At 38.7% G+C, this 12735-nt stretch overlaps 1 protein-coding gene across 5 annotated transcripts in view; it reads left to right on the forward strand.

Moving 5' to 3' along the window:
* Positions 1–3764: 3764 nt before the first annotated feature.
* ALS2 (alsin Rho guanine nucleotide exchange factor ALS2) overlaps positions 3765–12735 on the forward strand; it is a 67964-nt gene continuing 58993 nt past the window's right edge. For 2 of the 5 annotated variants that reach the window (XM_074364166.1, XM_074364168.1), the window contains exon 1: positions 3770–3902. The gene's annotated coding sequence lies outside the window, so the exon portion shown is untranslated. The other 3 variants (XR_012507131.1, XR_012507130.1, XM_074364167.1) reach the window with 3 other exon arrangements.

The raw sequence follows: 12735 nt of genomic DNA on the forward strand, positions 1-12735 counted from the left end.
TCCCCTTTTAAACTCTCACACTCTGATCACTCTCCACAGATCAGAAGAGTCATCCCTTTAAAACAGAAGTTAGATTACAACACCCTTTGCTCAAAGCCTCAATGGTTGCTCATATCACTCAGATAAACCCAAACTCCTTTCCGTGGCCTGTCCTCACTACCAGAACAATATCTACCTGATGTTATCTTATCTTCTCTTTCAACTTCTCATTCAGCCACACCACCCTCCTAGCCTTCACAGTGACTTGTTCCTCACCTAGAGTGTCAGACATTCACATGGCTTATGCCCTCACTTTCTTTCAGATCTCTGTTCAGACATGTTCTTAGAAGAGAGGCTTGCCCTGCCCACCTTATATAAAATTGAACTCTTCCCTGTCTATTCCCTTACCTTTTAAAAAATTGTTCATAACAACAAAAACAACAACTCCTATATGTGTGTGTGTATATGTGCCATGTACTATTCTAAGCACCTTATATTTAATTCTCATATCACCCTACAAAGTAGGGAACTTTACTATCAGTTTTGTTGATGAAGAAACAGAGGTATAGAGGTTAAATAACTTGTGCCAAGGTCATAAAGCTAGTAAGTGCTAGAGCTGAGGTATGAACCTAGGCTGTCTGTCATGGGCTTTGAGCTATTCTTGTTTTGCCTCTTTGTAGCCCTAGTCACTGCTGAATTTGTTCATTATCTTTCACCCATTCCACTTGCTTCAGTTATTGCTGCATAACCAACCATCCCCAAACTTAATGCCTTCAAGCAACAGTTTATTATTTCTTGGGAACTTGGGTCAGGAATTCAGGCAGGGATTGACTATGCTGTTATGCTTGCTTGCTTGACTGATTTATTTAGGGGATAGGTAATAGGTTTATTTATTTATTTGGTTTTTCAATAGAGGTACTGGAGATTGAACCTAGGACCTCGTGCATGCTAATCATGTGCTCTACCATTCAAGCTATACTTTAAACTTCAACTTATTTTTTTTTAAGGGGGTAATTATGCTTATTTATTTATTTTAGTGGCGGTACTAGGGATTGAACCCAGGACCTTGGGCATTCTAACCATATGCTCTACCACTGAGCTATACCCTCCCTCTTTGCTAGCCTTTACTTTGGCTGGTATCACTCAGCTGCATTTAACTAAGAACTGGGCTGGCCTGGAAGGTCCCAGAAGGCTGGCAACTTAATGCTTCTCCATGTGGCCTATCCTTCACATTGTCTCTTACCAATCTGTGGTGTCGTTGAAACTTCTTTAGAGCATGGCAGCCGGCTTCTTAGAGGGAAACGCGGAAGCTGCTAGTTCTTTTTAACGTCTTGATTCAGAAGTCTCAGAGCTTCATTTCTGTCACATTTTATTCATTGGAAAAAAAAAAAAAGGCTAGACCATATTCAGAGGAAGAGGAAATAGACTCCATCTCTTGCTGTCCACAGTGGCATTTGTACACTTGAAGGGAGGAACTGATGGCTGCCATTTCTGGAGACCATCTTCCATGCCAGCAGAGTGCAGGCTCCACGAGAGCAGGGACTCTTGCCTGTTTTGTTCATTGTTGTGCCTCTCTCATGCCTAGAACAGTGCCTGGCACACAATAAGTGTTCAATAAATATTTATTTAGTCCTCATATTTAAGGGACAAGTGAGAGAAAGAGTCTGAAAAGGTAGAGGAAAGGTCTGAGGAGCAGGAGGAAAACCAGAAGGAATATGTCCCAGAATTCAAGGAGGAAAAGAGGGAAAGGAAGATAAATCTGAAAATTATATGCTTTTTTTTTGGATTGATTGATTGATTGATTGATATGTTTTTATTTACATCTAAAAGCTTTAAAAATAATTTAAATTTTAAAAAGCATATTCAAACTATATTCGTAAAGTTACAAATTCAAACAGTGCAATATAGCATGGAGTGAAAAGTGAGTCTTCTTCCCACCTTTGTTCCCAGTTCTCCTCCCCAGTGTCAGTCGCTTTTTAATGCATCCTTTCAGAACTAAGATGTGCACATACAAAGACAAGGATATATATTCTCTCTTTCTCTCTCTTCCTCCTGTGAAAAGACACACAAAATTGGTAGAATACAATACACATGATTCAGCATCTAGCTTTTGTCCTCTTAACCTAACTTCCAGATCATTCCACATCAATAAATATAGATCATCTTCTTTCTTTTAGTTGGTTGATAGAATGGTCCCATTCTCAGACTGTATCATTAGATTCCAAAATCAGAAGGTGACTACTGGTTTCAGTAGACCTGAAAAAGTAGAGATTGCAGATTGGGATGAGGAAGATTGGGAGATCTTAAAAGTAGAGGTGAAAATGTAGGTTGCAAAAGAAAGGAGGACAGAGGAAAAGCAAATTAAAGATAGGATAGGCAGGAACAGGCTTATATCCTTAAGAGTAAGAGTAACAAGAGACAGGGAGATTGAAAATACACAGAGAAGGGGTAAGTAATGGAGCAAGCCTTTAAGGAGATTGAAAGGGATTAACCTTGAGACAGCAGAACACTTCTTCTAAGGAGAAAGGAGAAAGAAAGTAAGGCTGAGGCTGCAGATAGGCTTTGTAAGAGTGACTGATGGGAATTAAGAAAATTAATCCGTGATGGTGTCATTTTCCTCAGAAATGTAGAAGGTAAAGTTTGTTTGTTTATTTATTTATTTGTTTATTTATTTATTATTTTTTAACCAAAGAGGGTACGTGGGTAGAGTTCATTAAGAAGTTAGAAGAGTGTGTGGGTTGGGAATAACTGAGGTTGGGGATAGGAGAAATTCTGAGTAGCAATGTGTTAACGACAGTTTTGGGCTTAGCAAAATTGCCTGGCCACATGGAGGGGCTGACTGAAGTTGGACACCTTTTGTTTGCAGTGGTGCTAATCTTCAGTGTTAAGTAATTTCCAGCACTGGTGCAAGAGTGTACAAGGTTAGTTGAATTGTTGCATACTAACGGTTTTGCAGGTGATGGAAGATCAAGGAGGCAACTGAGTTAAGGATGTTGGTGAACGTAATAGACAATTTATGCTCAGGAGCTTCAGACCCTGACTGCACATCTGTCGTTGATGGCCTGAATGCACGCTTGTAGGTTCAACGACGGCACATTGCCTATCAGTAGAGTTTGCACACTCTGTGTGCCAAGAGTAGCGGCTCCGGAATACTTTCTTGAGGAAACTTCGGAGGTGCGAGCTGAGTCAGAATGGGGCTGTGGCTGCAACAAAACTAGACTGAAACTGTGTGCTGGGCAAACAAACTGGTTTTATTCAGACTGTATATTGGGGAGCCCAGTGAGGATCATAGGAGAGGCCAACCCATTCCTTCCTACCACACTCCATCCTTCAGGGTTGCAACTAAACATTAAAGAACACAGTGTGGATACTAGGGCCAACCAGCGCCGCGCGGCGATGACGTCATTCTTGGGGGAGGAAGCGACTACCGTCAGGGTATAATCCATAGAGGCAGTCTGAAGACATTTTAGCCTTTTCACTGTCAAGAGTAGCGAATTTTCCCTTCGGACTCCGGCAGTTTGAGGTAGCAACAAAAAGACTGCAGCTTCCAACCACTCGCATCACCATCTGTTACCATGGAAGCACTCTGGTAGTTCGGCCCGGCGACGCACATGTTACGTCATTGCCCAAGTGTATCTCCGGAGGGGGGCTCCGCCCTGATCTAAGGGAGGACAGGACTACTGGGAACACCACCCGCGGTGCCTGACGCCCGTGGACTAATTTTGACCCCTACCAGACGCCGTTGGTATCTAACCCCACCTACTTCGGGGGTGATTCCCTCCCGCCTTCACTCTCGTTCACAGCCTCGCAGCCCCGCCCCTGCTCGGAGGCCCCGCCCCCCGTGAATCAGCTGATCTCGCGAACCCGCGGAGCTGCCGGGCTCGCGCCGGATGCAGACCGCGGTGCTGCCGGTGGAGCGTCAGGTGAGCGAGCGCGGGTCTTGGGTTGGCCCCGCGGCTTCTCGGGGCTGACTGGCCGGGGCCTCCAGTGTGCCTGAGGCCGGGGTCCGGGAGAAAGGCGGAGGCGCAGGCCGAGGCCCGGGAGAGAGCTGTGGGGACCCACGTAGACGGCGCCCGCGTCTTCCCAAGCCAGCGTCCGACCCACTGCGCCTGCCTGTGAAGCAGCACCCGACGGCCCCAGGTTCTCCCACCCGCCCCCGTTTCTCCCTCCGGAGTCGGGGCGCCGCAGCAGAGACGCAGCCTTGTGAAATTCCTTCACGCCCCCCTTCCCGCCTCCACCCACGCTGCCTTCCACCCATTCATTCAGGAGGATTTATTGATTACCCACTTTAGGCGCAGAGCAGATAAACTGGGGTCTCTGGCCGCGAACCTTGGTGAGTGTCCTGGTGGGTTTGCCCCTGGATGCAGATCGCGGTGGAGAGTAGACCGATGGTTTCGGTGACTTGAAAAAGCGGTTGCGAATGAAGAAAATGATTTTATTAAGAATTAGTAGTTTAGCTAAGTCCTTTGGCGTGTCAAGTGAGCCAGCAGAGGGTGGTAAGTTCTTTTGAGAAGTGAAGATACGAAAATAACATAGAGGCTATCGTGAGATAATGGTCTTGACGCTGGTATTGGTCCTCTGGGTAATAGGGCTACTTTGGAGACAGTAGCCCTATAGGTTGACCAACCGTAGGTTGGCCTAAGTGGTGGTGTACTGCTTAGGGCTTTGTTGATGAGGGAAGGGAAAAAAACAAAAACAAAAACAAAAAAACACGGGTTAAAGTGACTTATTCAAGTATTCTCTTTCTGGTTTAGAATGGAAAAGGAAGTAACTGTTGAACAAAAACGTCAATCCTTAGTCTATAGCCTTTTGGATTTGTTGGTGGCTATAAATGTTCTTTAAAAGGCTTCAGAGAATAAAATTGTGTGATATGTGTTTATTCTGAACAGGTACAGAAATTCAGCAAACTTGTTTGCTCAATATTATTTAAATTTATCATAAATATAAGTGATTTGGAGTGACCCCTTGACCTTTGAGTTAATGAATACTTTAAAAATTTAAAGGAGTGAAAAATTGGCTTTTGCAGTAAATTACAGTATTTTAATCTTAATAATACAAGCATAGTGGTGAAGATCCTAGGCTTTAGGCCTGGGCATACCTGGAATCACATACACTTACATCTTTGAGTTTGGGCAAGTTACTTACAAGTTACTTAACTTACCTGCCTCAGTTTCCTTATCTCTAAATTAGGGATAAAAGTACCTTCCTTATAACAGTACCTTTATATGTAATGGTTCATGTACTTATTACAGTGCCTGGCACTGTATATAAAGATTCAATACATATTAGCTATTTTTATAATTAGTTTACTTTTCCACTACATGTTGACCCACTGACTCATTGTTTTCCAGATGATGTGAAAGAGAACTGAGTATTTTTAGAAAAGAACTATAGTTCACTTTTTAAAATCAAGGGATAGTATCCAGATAATTTTATGATATAGGAGTGTATTTAGAGAAAACATGATTTCAGGTTAGTCTTTAGTAACTTTGGTGTTCCATTAGAGCCTTTAATGTGGAAAATTATGGTGGAATCTATACTTAGTTTAAATTTATTACTTGGTTCCCAAACTATGACTAGTATTGGCAGATTCAAGATTCATCCTATAGCAAGAAACGTTACAAGCTGTTTCACAATATTAAAATTTGAACAGATAATGATGCAGAAAGTAAAGTACCAAACATAATTTTGGGAGGAAAATTTGAGTGACATTATATAAGGCTCTTATTTTTTAAATTGATTTACACAATGTGGACTGGAATCCCTTCTCTTCAGATTTCAACCTTTCAGAATTTAGGTTGTCATTGACTGACTTAGGGCATTTTGACTGTTTAAGAAAGAAAGGCATGGTAAGAACCTCACTGAGACCTGATTTTAGTTTTCATGTGATCAGGTGGAAAGAATACTGTTAATCTATGTTTTCATGAAAAACATGCAGTATTGCTGGGCCCATTCTCAGGGTATTTCCAGAGAATATGACTGACTTGTAAAAAAACTTTTATAATTCTGGATTAGTATGAGATTAGGTAAGGTACAATTTGAAAAACTAGGAGGGAAGGTAGAGGTGAGTTTTGAGCTGGTGTAAAAGAAGGGTTGCTTGGGTGTAGTGTGAGGTTGAGCCCTCTTCTCAGACACTCAGAGGAACGCTGTGAGGATTTTAATAACTTTGTGGAATTAAACCTACTGCATATTCCAACTGTATTAGGAATTTTTCTGGTAGAGTTTTTTTGTTTTGTTTTTATGTTTTTTTTCTTTTAACTCTTCGTTGATGACCAAATAACTCAGTCATCAGTAATAAGAAAGTAGTAGATTTAGTAGGATATCAGTCCTTAAGAAAATCCACGGTAACCACAAGTAAAATAGCAACAAACTATCACTTGATTCTTTCTAGTGTTGCATTGATTTTCCTATCCCCATCTCCTATTACTTTGTAGATGTAATGGCGCTGTTTTTACATTATGTCTTGATGTTTGCCTGTATCACACAATTGGTAAAATAGCTGAACAACTGGTAAAGTAGCTGAACTAATTGATCCACATGGATAGAGCAAAAATATTCAAATCAGCAATGTAATGAGTACTTCTTTGGGCTCTTGTAGAGTTATCTTTTTTTTTTTTTTATTGTAGAGTTACTTTATGAAGAAAATGTAGTTTTCTCAACTCCTATGAGAAAAAGATGAGACAGTGGGAGCTGGATGGGTAACTTTCATTCCAAGGTTCTTTTCTTCCACAACCTAAATTTTTGTTGAGCCAAATTCTTAACTAAACTTGGGACAATTGCCCAGGCTAACATCTAACAAAGATGATTATAGTACCTTTTAAAATAGTAATAAAGTAGAAAATCCAGCTGTACTTTCATAAGGAAATGGATAAACTATGGTTTATTCATGCAGTGGAATACTGCCCTCTAGTAAAAATGAACTAGATCTTTGCTTATCAACATGAATAATCTCAAGTACATAATATTGAATAAAAAAGCAAGTTGACAAAGGATGTGTGCGTACAGTATTGTGCATTTATGTAGAGTTTTAAAACAATATAGCATATACTGCTTATTGATATGTGTGTATCTAATGAAAGTAATTAGAAGTATAAGAACATACATGGAAATAAGACACATTAAGAATAGTGGGTAACTCTGGAGCAGGAAGATGGGTAGAGTGCCTTCAGATCTATGTATAACTTTTTCTTCTGTTTTAAAGAGAGCTGAAGGAAATATGAAAATGTTATTTGTTAAAATATGAGTGATGGGTATGTAGACTTGTATATTATTATTATATAATTTTTAAAAACAGATTTGTGTATGATTAAGATAGTTTGTGAAACTAGCACCCTATAATTTTTATTTACAACCAGGACTCTCTCCCCATATACTTTATTTTACTCTGTAGCATCAAAGTAGACTCTGAAAAAAATAATTATTCTCTCCCTGCAGTAAGAAAAGGATGTGCCAGTCAGCTCCACTGTGTAAAGCTTTTCTGAAGAGAACAAACAGACCATCTATTTATTTAGTTAATTTTACTTTGATGTTTGACTTGTGCTCCTGGGAAAATGCTTTCCTTATTATATGAGGAATGATCCTTCCTGAAAGGCTGTAGGGGAATTTAAATTCTAGAGACTCTTAAGAAGTGCAGGCATATACTGATCATGAACTCTCAAAGTAGAGGGGAGTACATTGTATCATAAAGGAATTTGGACAGAGTGACTCAGATACGAAATTACTGCATATATCCTGTAGTCATTAACACTTTCTTTTTTTTTTTCAAACACTTTTTTATTGAGTTATAGTCATTTTACAATGTCATGTCAAATTCCAGTGTAGAGCACAATTTTTCAGTTATACATGAACATACATATATTCATTGTCATATTTTTTTCTCTGTGAGCTACCATAAGATCTTGTATATATTTCCCTGCGCTATACAGTATAATCTTGTTTATCTGTTCTACATATGCCTGTCAGTATCTACCATTAACATTTCTTTTCTAAAGTTTGGGTAGGTTACATTTTATTACAGTGTAGTAAACCTGAGTTTTATATTGTGAATGTAAGTGTCCTAGATATTGCTCAAACAAAATAATTCTCTTTCTCTACGTGATAATATATAAACATAATGACAATGTGTTAAATGGTTGAGTAATGAATAGTCAATTTAAAAGCTGATCCTTAGTATTTTTTAAACACAAGTTTAAAAACTTGTGTGTTAAGTAATATTTTTATTCCTAATCAAGAATACCTGTTATTAGCACTTTTAAAATACTCTAAGTGAAACCTTTATCTCCAAAGCAGTATATTTAGGCTTGTGTGTACTCCATGTTCAGTTATGTGGCCCCTTGATGACCTTAAGCACTAGATATTATTGATTGGTAAAATAAACCAACATACTTTGAACTGTATTTCTGTAATATTGGCCTTTTTTCTTCAGTGACCATTTTAGTAAAAGAATAGTAGCAAAATATTGAAGGAATAAACGTTTTATATCAGAAATTATAAGGTATCATGTAATAATAGGCACAAATTGTACCTGGGAATTTGAAAGTCAGTTGCTAGTATTATAATATTCATCAGACTGTTTCATGGGAATTTTAGTATTTCTGAAAAATGCATTTTAAAAATATGTAGTGGGTGCAAAAAGGAGCTTAATAGGTATTCTAGACGTTTATTTTACCATTTTTTTTCCTCCCTCATGAGTAGCATTCATTTTAGAGGATTCTCACAATCAGAAGAGTGTAGTTTTAATAGGTTTCATGGTGAAATTAGCACGCCGTAAAAAAATAAAAAAGAAAAAGCGAGACTGTGACACCTTTGTGTCCCTGGTTGCACCAAAAACTGTCTCCACGTACTAAGGAAAAGTGGACTGTTCTTTCTTGGATTATCTAACATTTGTGAAGTGACATGAAATAAAAGCATCTTCCTTGTTAGGAAGTACCATTAGGAATTATGTGTGAGAGTTTCTGTTATGAGAAGACTCTTTGCTTTTGTGTTTGATACTGACTTTTATAACAGGCACTGGAAACCTTCTAATCATTTGGAAGTCCATGGGCTGGAACTTAAGACCAAGGGCTGTCTTCCACTGAGTATTCATTTAATGTGTAGCCAGCTTATACCTGGTGGTTACTATGGGTACAAGAGTGTACTGATGAATAAGTCATAGTTTCTGACCTCCAGGAGTTTATAGTATGTTTTGAATCAATGACTTAGTAAGTGCATTATCCCATTAGTACTTATAAATAATAAGTACTGTCTAGGCCAGCCTACTGACTTTATTTAATGCATTAATTTACTGAATTCCTGAACCCTGAGTCAGGATTTAAGGGGCCAATACCTCCCATAGTGGTGTCAGGCAATGCCTCGGGTGCAGCAATTCAGGCTGAGAGGGCTGGAATTTGAAGTGGCCTCCACCTTTGATAGTGGTTGGTTTGTCAAGGATTCAGTGCAAGGTGAGTGTTCCTCAACTTTCAGTGGTGGTGGATGAAGGCTTGGGTGGCAGGATATCCAGAAAGCAGTGGTTATTGGTGTATAGATTAGTTTTGTAAATCAGGGGTTTAAGTCAGAAGTTGCCTTAATCCATGTGTAAACATATTGACTGAGCCTCTAAAAGCAAACATTTGTTAATCATTTACCATGTATAAAATGCCATAGTGTCTTCAGTTATTGTTTACTTCATTCACAATATAAACTGATTTCCTACACTGTAATAAAACACAAGCAACTCAAACTTTAAAAAGAAAGAGTAAATGACTGCATGAAATCTGTAGTAATTTTATATCAGATTCACTCTTATCCAAAATCTTTTCAAGGCATTATGATACAGTTTGCTCCTTTATTATTATTTTTATTGTCTTCCTACCTTAATGTCGTGTCATTCTAGACAGTAATATCATTACTCTTGTTCACTATAATTATTGCTATTATTTTACTGTTTTAATCTATACAGTTATTTTCAACTAGTAAGTGAGACAGGAGAATTAGACAGCTTTGCTATTGCTAAGTTAGCTTTCTTATGCCTTGAGGGTACTGTCTACTTAGAGACAGCCATCATTATAGTCAGACAGAACATACTAGTATATGAACTCCTTTAAGGCGGGAACTTGTTTATTTATATAGGCCTTGTCTGTCTACAGATATTTATTGAGTACTTATTGTATATCAGGACTATGTTAAACAGCTGGGATATAATAGAGCGTAAGATATTTTTGGCTTCCATGGAAGTTTTAGGTTAGTTCCATACCTGAGATTTAGTGGGTGAGAAAAATACATGTTGTTTTAGTTGTTGAAATTTAAGCATTTTAAAGTTAGTACACTTATGACTTGCAAATTTACCTTTCACTAAATTAGTAAGGCAAAAGGACTTTATCCAGAGAATAACTTTCCTAGAGATGAATATATAGAATCCTATGTGATTTAATTTTCTCTTTGCATTTGGGATAATAGTTCACTAAGACATTTCTGTTCCACATTTAAATTTTTTAAATTTATATTGTACCTTGTTACTAAAAGGATTTAAGGCAGTATACAAAGATGTGTAAATATGCCAAAGTAAAATAAAGAACAGAATGAATGGGGCCAGGAGTGAGATTAGAATACATAGCACACCTACGGTGAAGTCCTAGTCACTTACGGGTGCCATCATGTGGGACTCATCCTCCCACCACAAAATCTGTAATCCTGCCTGTATCTGAGCCTGTCATTTTCTTTCTTTTTAAAATGTAGACCCTGCCTCTTTGGAAAGACCAGTCCCACCACACGTGTGTTCTGGATGCTTTCTTCTCACTTTGTTTAGGCCTTTGGTTCTCCCCTCTCCTCTTGTCTCCCTTGCATCTAGGATCAGTGTCATTGTCCTGCAAACATGTTCAACTGTCTCTTATCCCCAGCCCTCCACAAAACATACCCTGATCTTCACGTTTCTCTCCAGCTGCTACTCCCTATTTGCTATTTTAGCATCTTTAAAGAGAATCATTTACATGAACTTTATTTTCATGTCCTCACCTCCCATTTATAGTCAGCCTACTACAATGTGGTTTTCAGTCCCCAGCCACACCACTGAGACTGTGGCAACTTCTCAGCAGTGATATCCTGTGGACACTTTTCAGTTCTCATCCTCTGAAACCCCAGCTGTGTTGACCAGTCCTTTCTGCTGGAAACACTCTCTGCTTTGCTCTGTGTACCCACACATCAGGCTCATGTTTCTTGCCTCTCAGGCCACTTCTCATTTCAGTCATCTTTGCTTATTCCTCATCCTATCTAGGCTCCTTACAGTTTGATCCTGTGTCTTCCCTTTCTCTTAATACACACTCTAGTGGTATTATCCATTGCCCTGATTCCAGATACTGTCCATTTGCTGTCCCAAGTTTATATCAATAGCTGAGTCCTTTCTTCTGAACCGCATACTTATATGTTCAGTTACTCACTTGATATGTACTCTTGGATTTCTCACAGGTATCTTGAACTTATTAAAAAATGTTGTCTTACCAGAATTTTTTTATCTTTCACTTCAGAATCCTTTCCCCTCACCTTCCTCATTTCAGTGAATGGTACCACCACTACACAATTGTTCAGGGAATAAGTTGAGGTCATTTTTGATACCTCCTTCTCCTTTATCCCCTACTTACATCCAGTACATCACTAAGTCCTAGTTGTCCTGAGACAGAGCACTAACTATTCTCATTATTTACCTCTTTCCACCAAATTGGCATTCTCATAAGAAATTAAAGAGCCCAGGAACTCCTTCCTCCACTAAGATGAGCCAAGTGAGTATTTGCAGGCAGGATAGTCCTTACAAAATTAATTTGGGCACTGTATGTGAGTATGATCACCATAAAATTGACTTGAAACTTTTGAAACAAATGATGTAAATCATTGCCATTAAAAATTGAGGACCCCTACCCAAAATGATAGTTGTTTTAGGACACACATCCCTAGTCCTTTACTTGAAACCCTTGGGGTAAGGCATGTTTTGAAATTCAGAGTTTTTCTGATCTTTAAAATAAGATGCATAAACCATGTTATATAACACTTCCCATGAGACCTTTGGTACCACCCTACAGTCATATTAATGTTTCTGTGACAAAATGTATGGATATGCACACTAAAGGGGTAAAAACTAAAAGCATCATGTTAGTTCAGGTCAGATTTTGCTGTTGGATGAGTTCAGGTCAGGTTAGATTTTGCCACCAAAAGACTTAGATGAAGAAACTTAGTTTTCAGAGATGTTTGGACTTCGGTTAAAGTATTATGGACCCATTGATAGTTTATAGCTTTTCTTCCTAGGAATAATTAGAACATCTAGATTGGATTTTTTTTTCTTCTTTAGGGCACTCCCAGAGCATGGTGTTAACCATACACTCTGCATGTACAATATAGCCTAATTCTCTGTTAAATAGCAGGAGGGTGTGTGCATCCAGTGGGATCTAAAAGTGGAATCAATTCATTAAGAACCAAGGTTTGCTTTTTGCCCCTTAAAGGATCACCTGAAAGTTTAATTACTTTACATTTCACTGTAAAAGAGACAAAGTATAGAGTGTTCTACTTTAAAATGAATGTCGCTTTGTTCTGTGGCTCATAGTACTTAACAGCTGAAGGGGATGCTAGAGTCTAGCTTATTCCTTTTACAGACGCCATTGATCTCTGGGAAGGCCATGTGAGGCAAAAGAGGAGCCCACATTTTCTAACTCTGTATATATCACACAGCTTCTATTTCAGCGCTGGTTAATATAATAAAGTCCTCTGAGGGAAAGTTACTGTAACAGAAGAAAA

Source organism: Camelus bactrianus, chromosome 5 (genome assembly GCF_048773025.1).
Source record: "Camelus bactrianus isolate YW-2024 breed Bactrian camel chromosome 5, ASM4877302v1, whole genome shotgun sequence".
NCBI classification, from domain to species: domain Eukaryota; kingdom Metazoa; phylum Chordata; class Mammalia; order Artiodactyla; family Camelidae; genus Camelus; species Camelus bactrianus.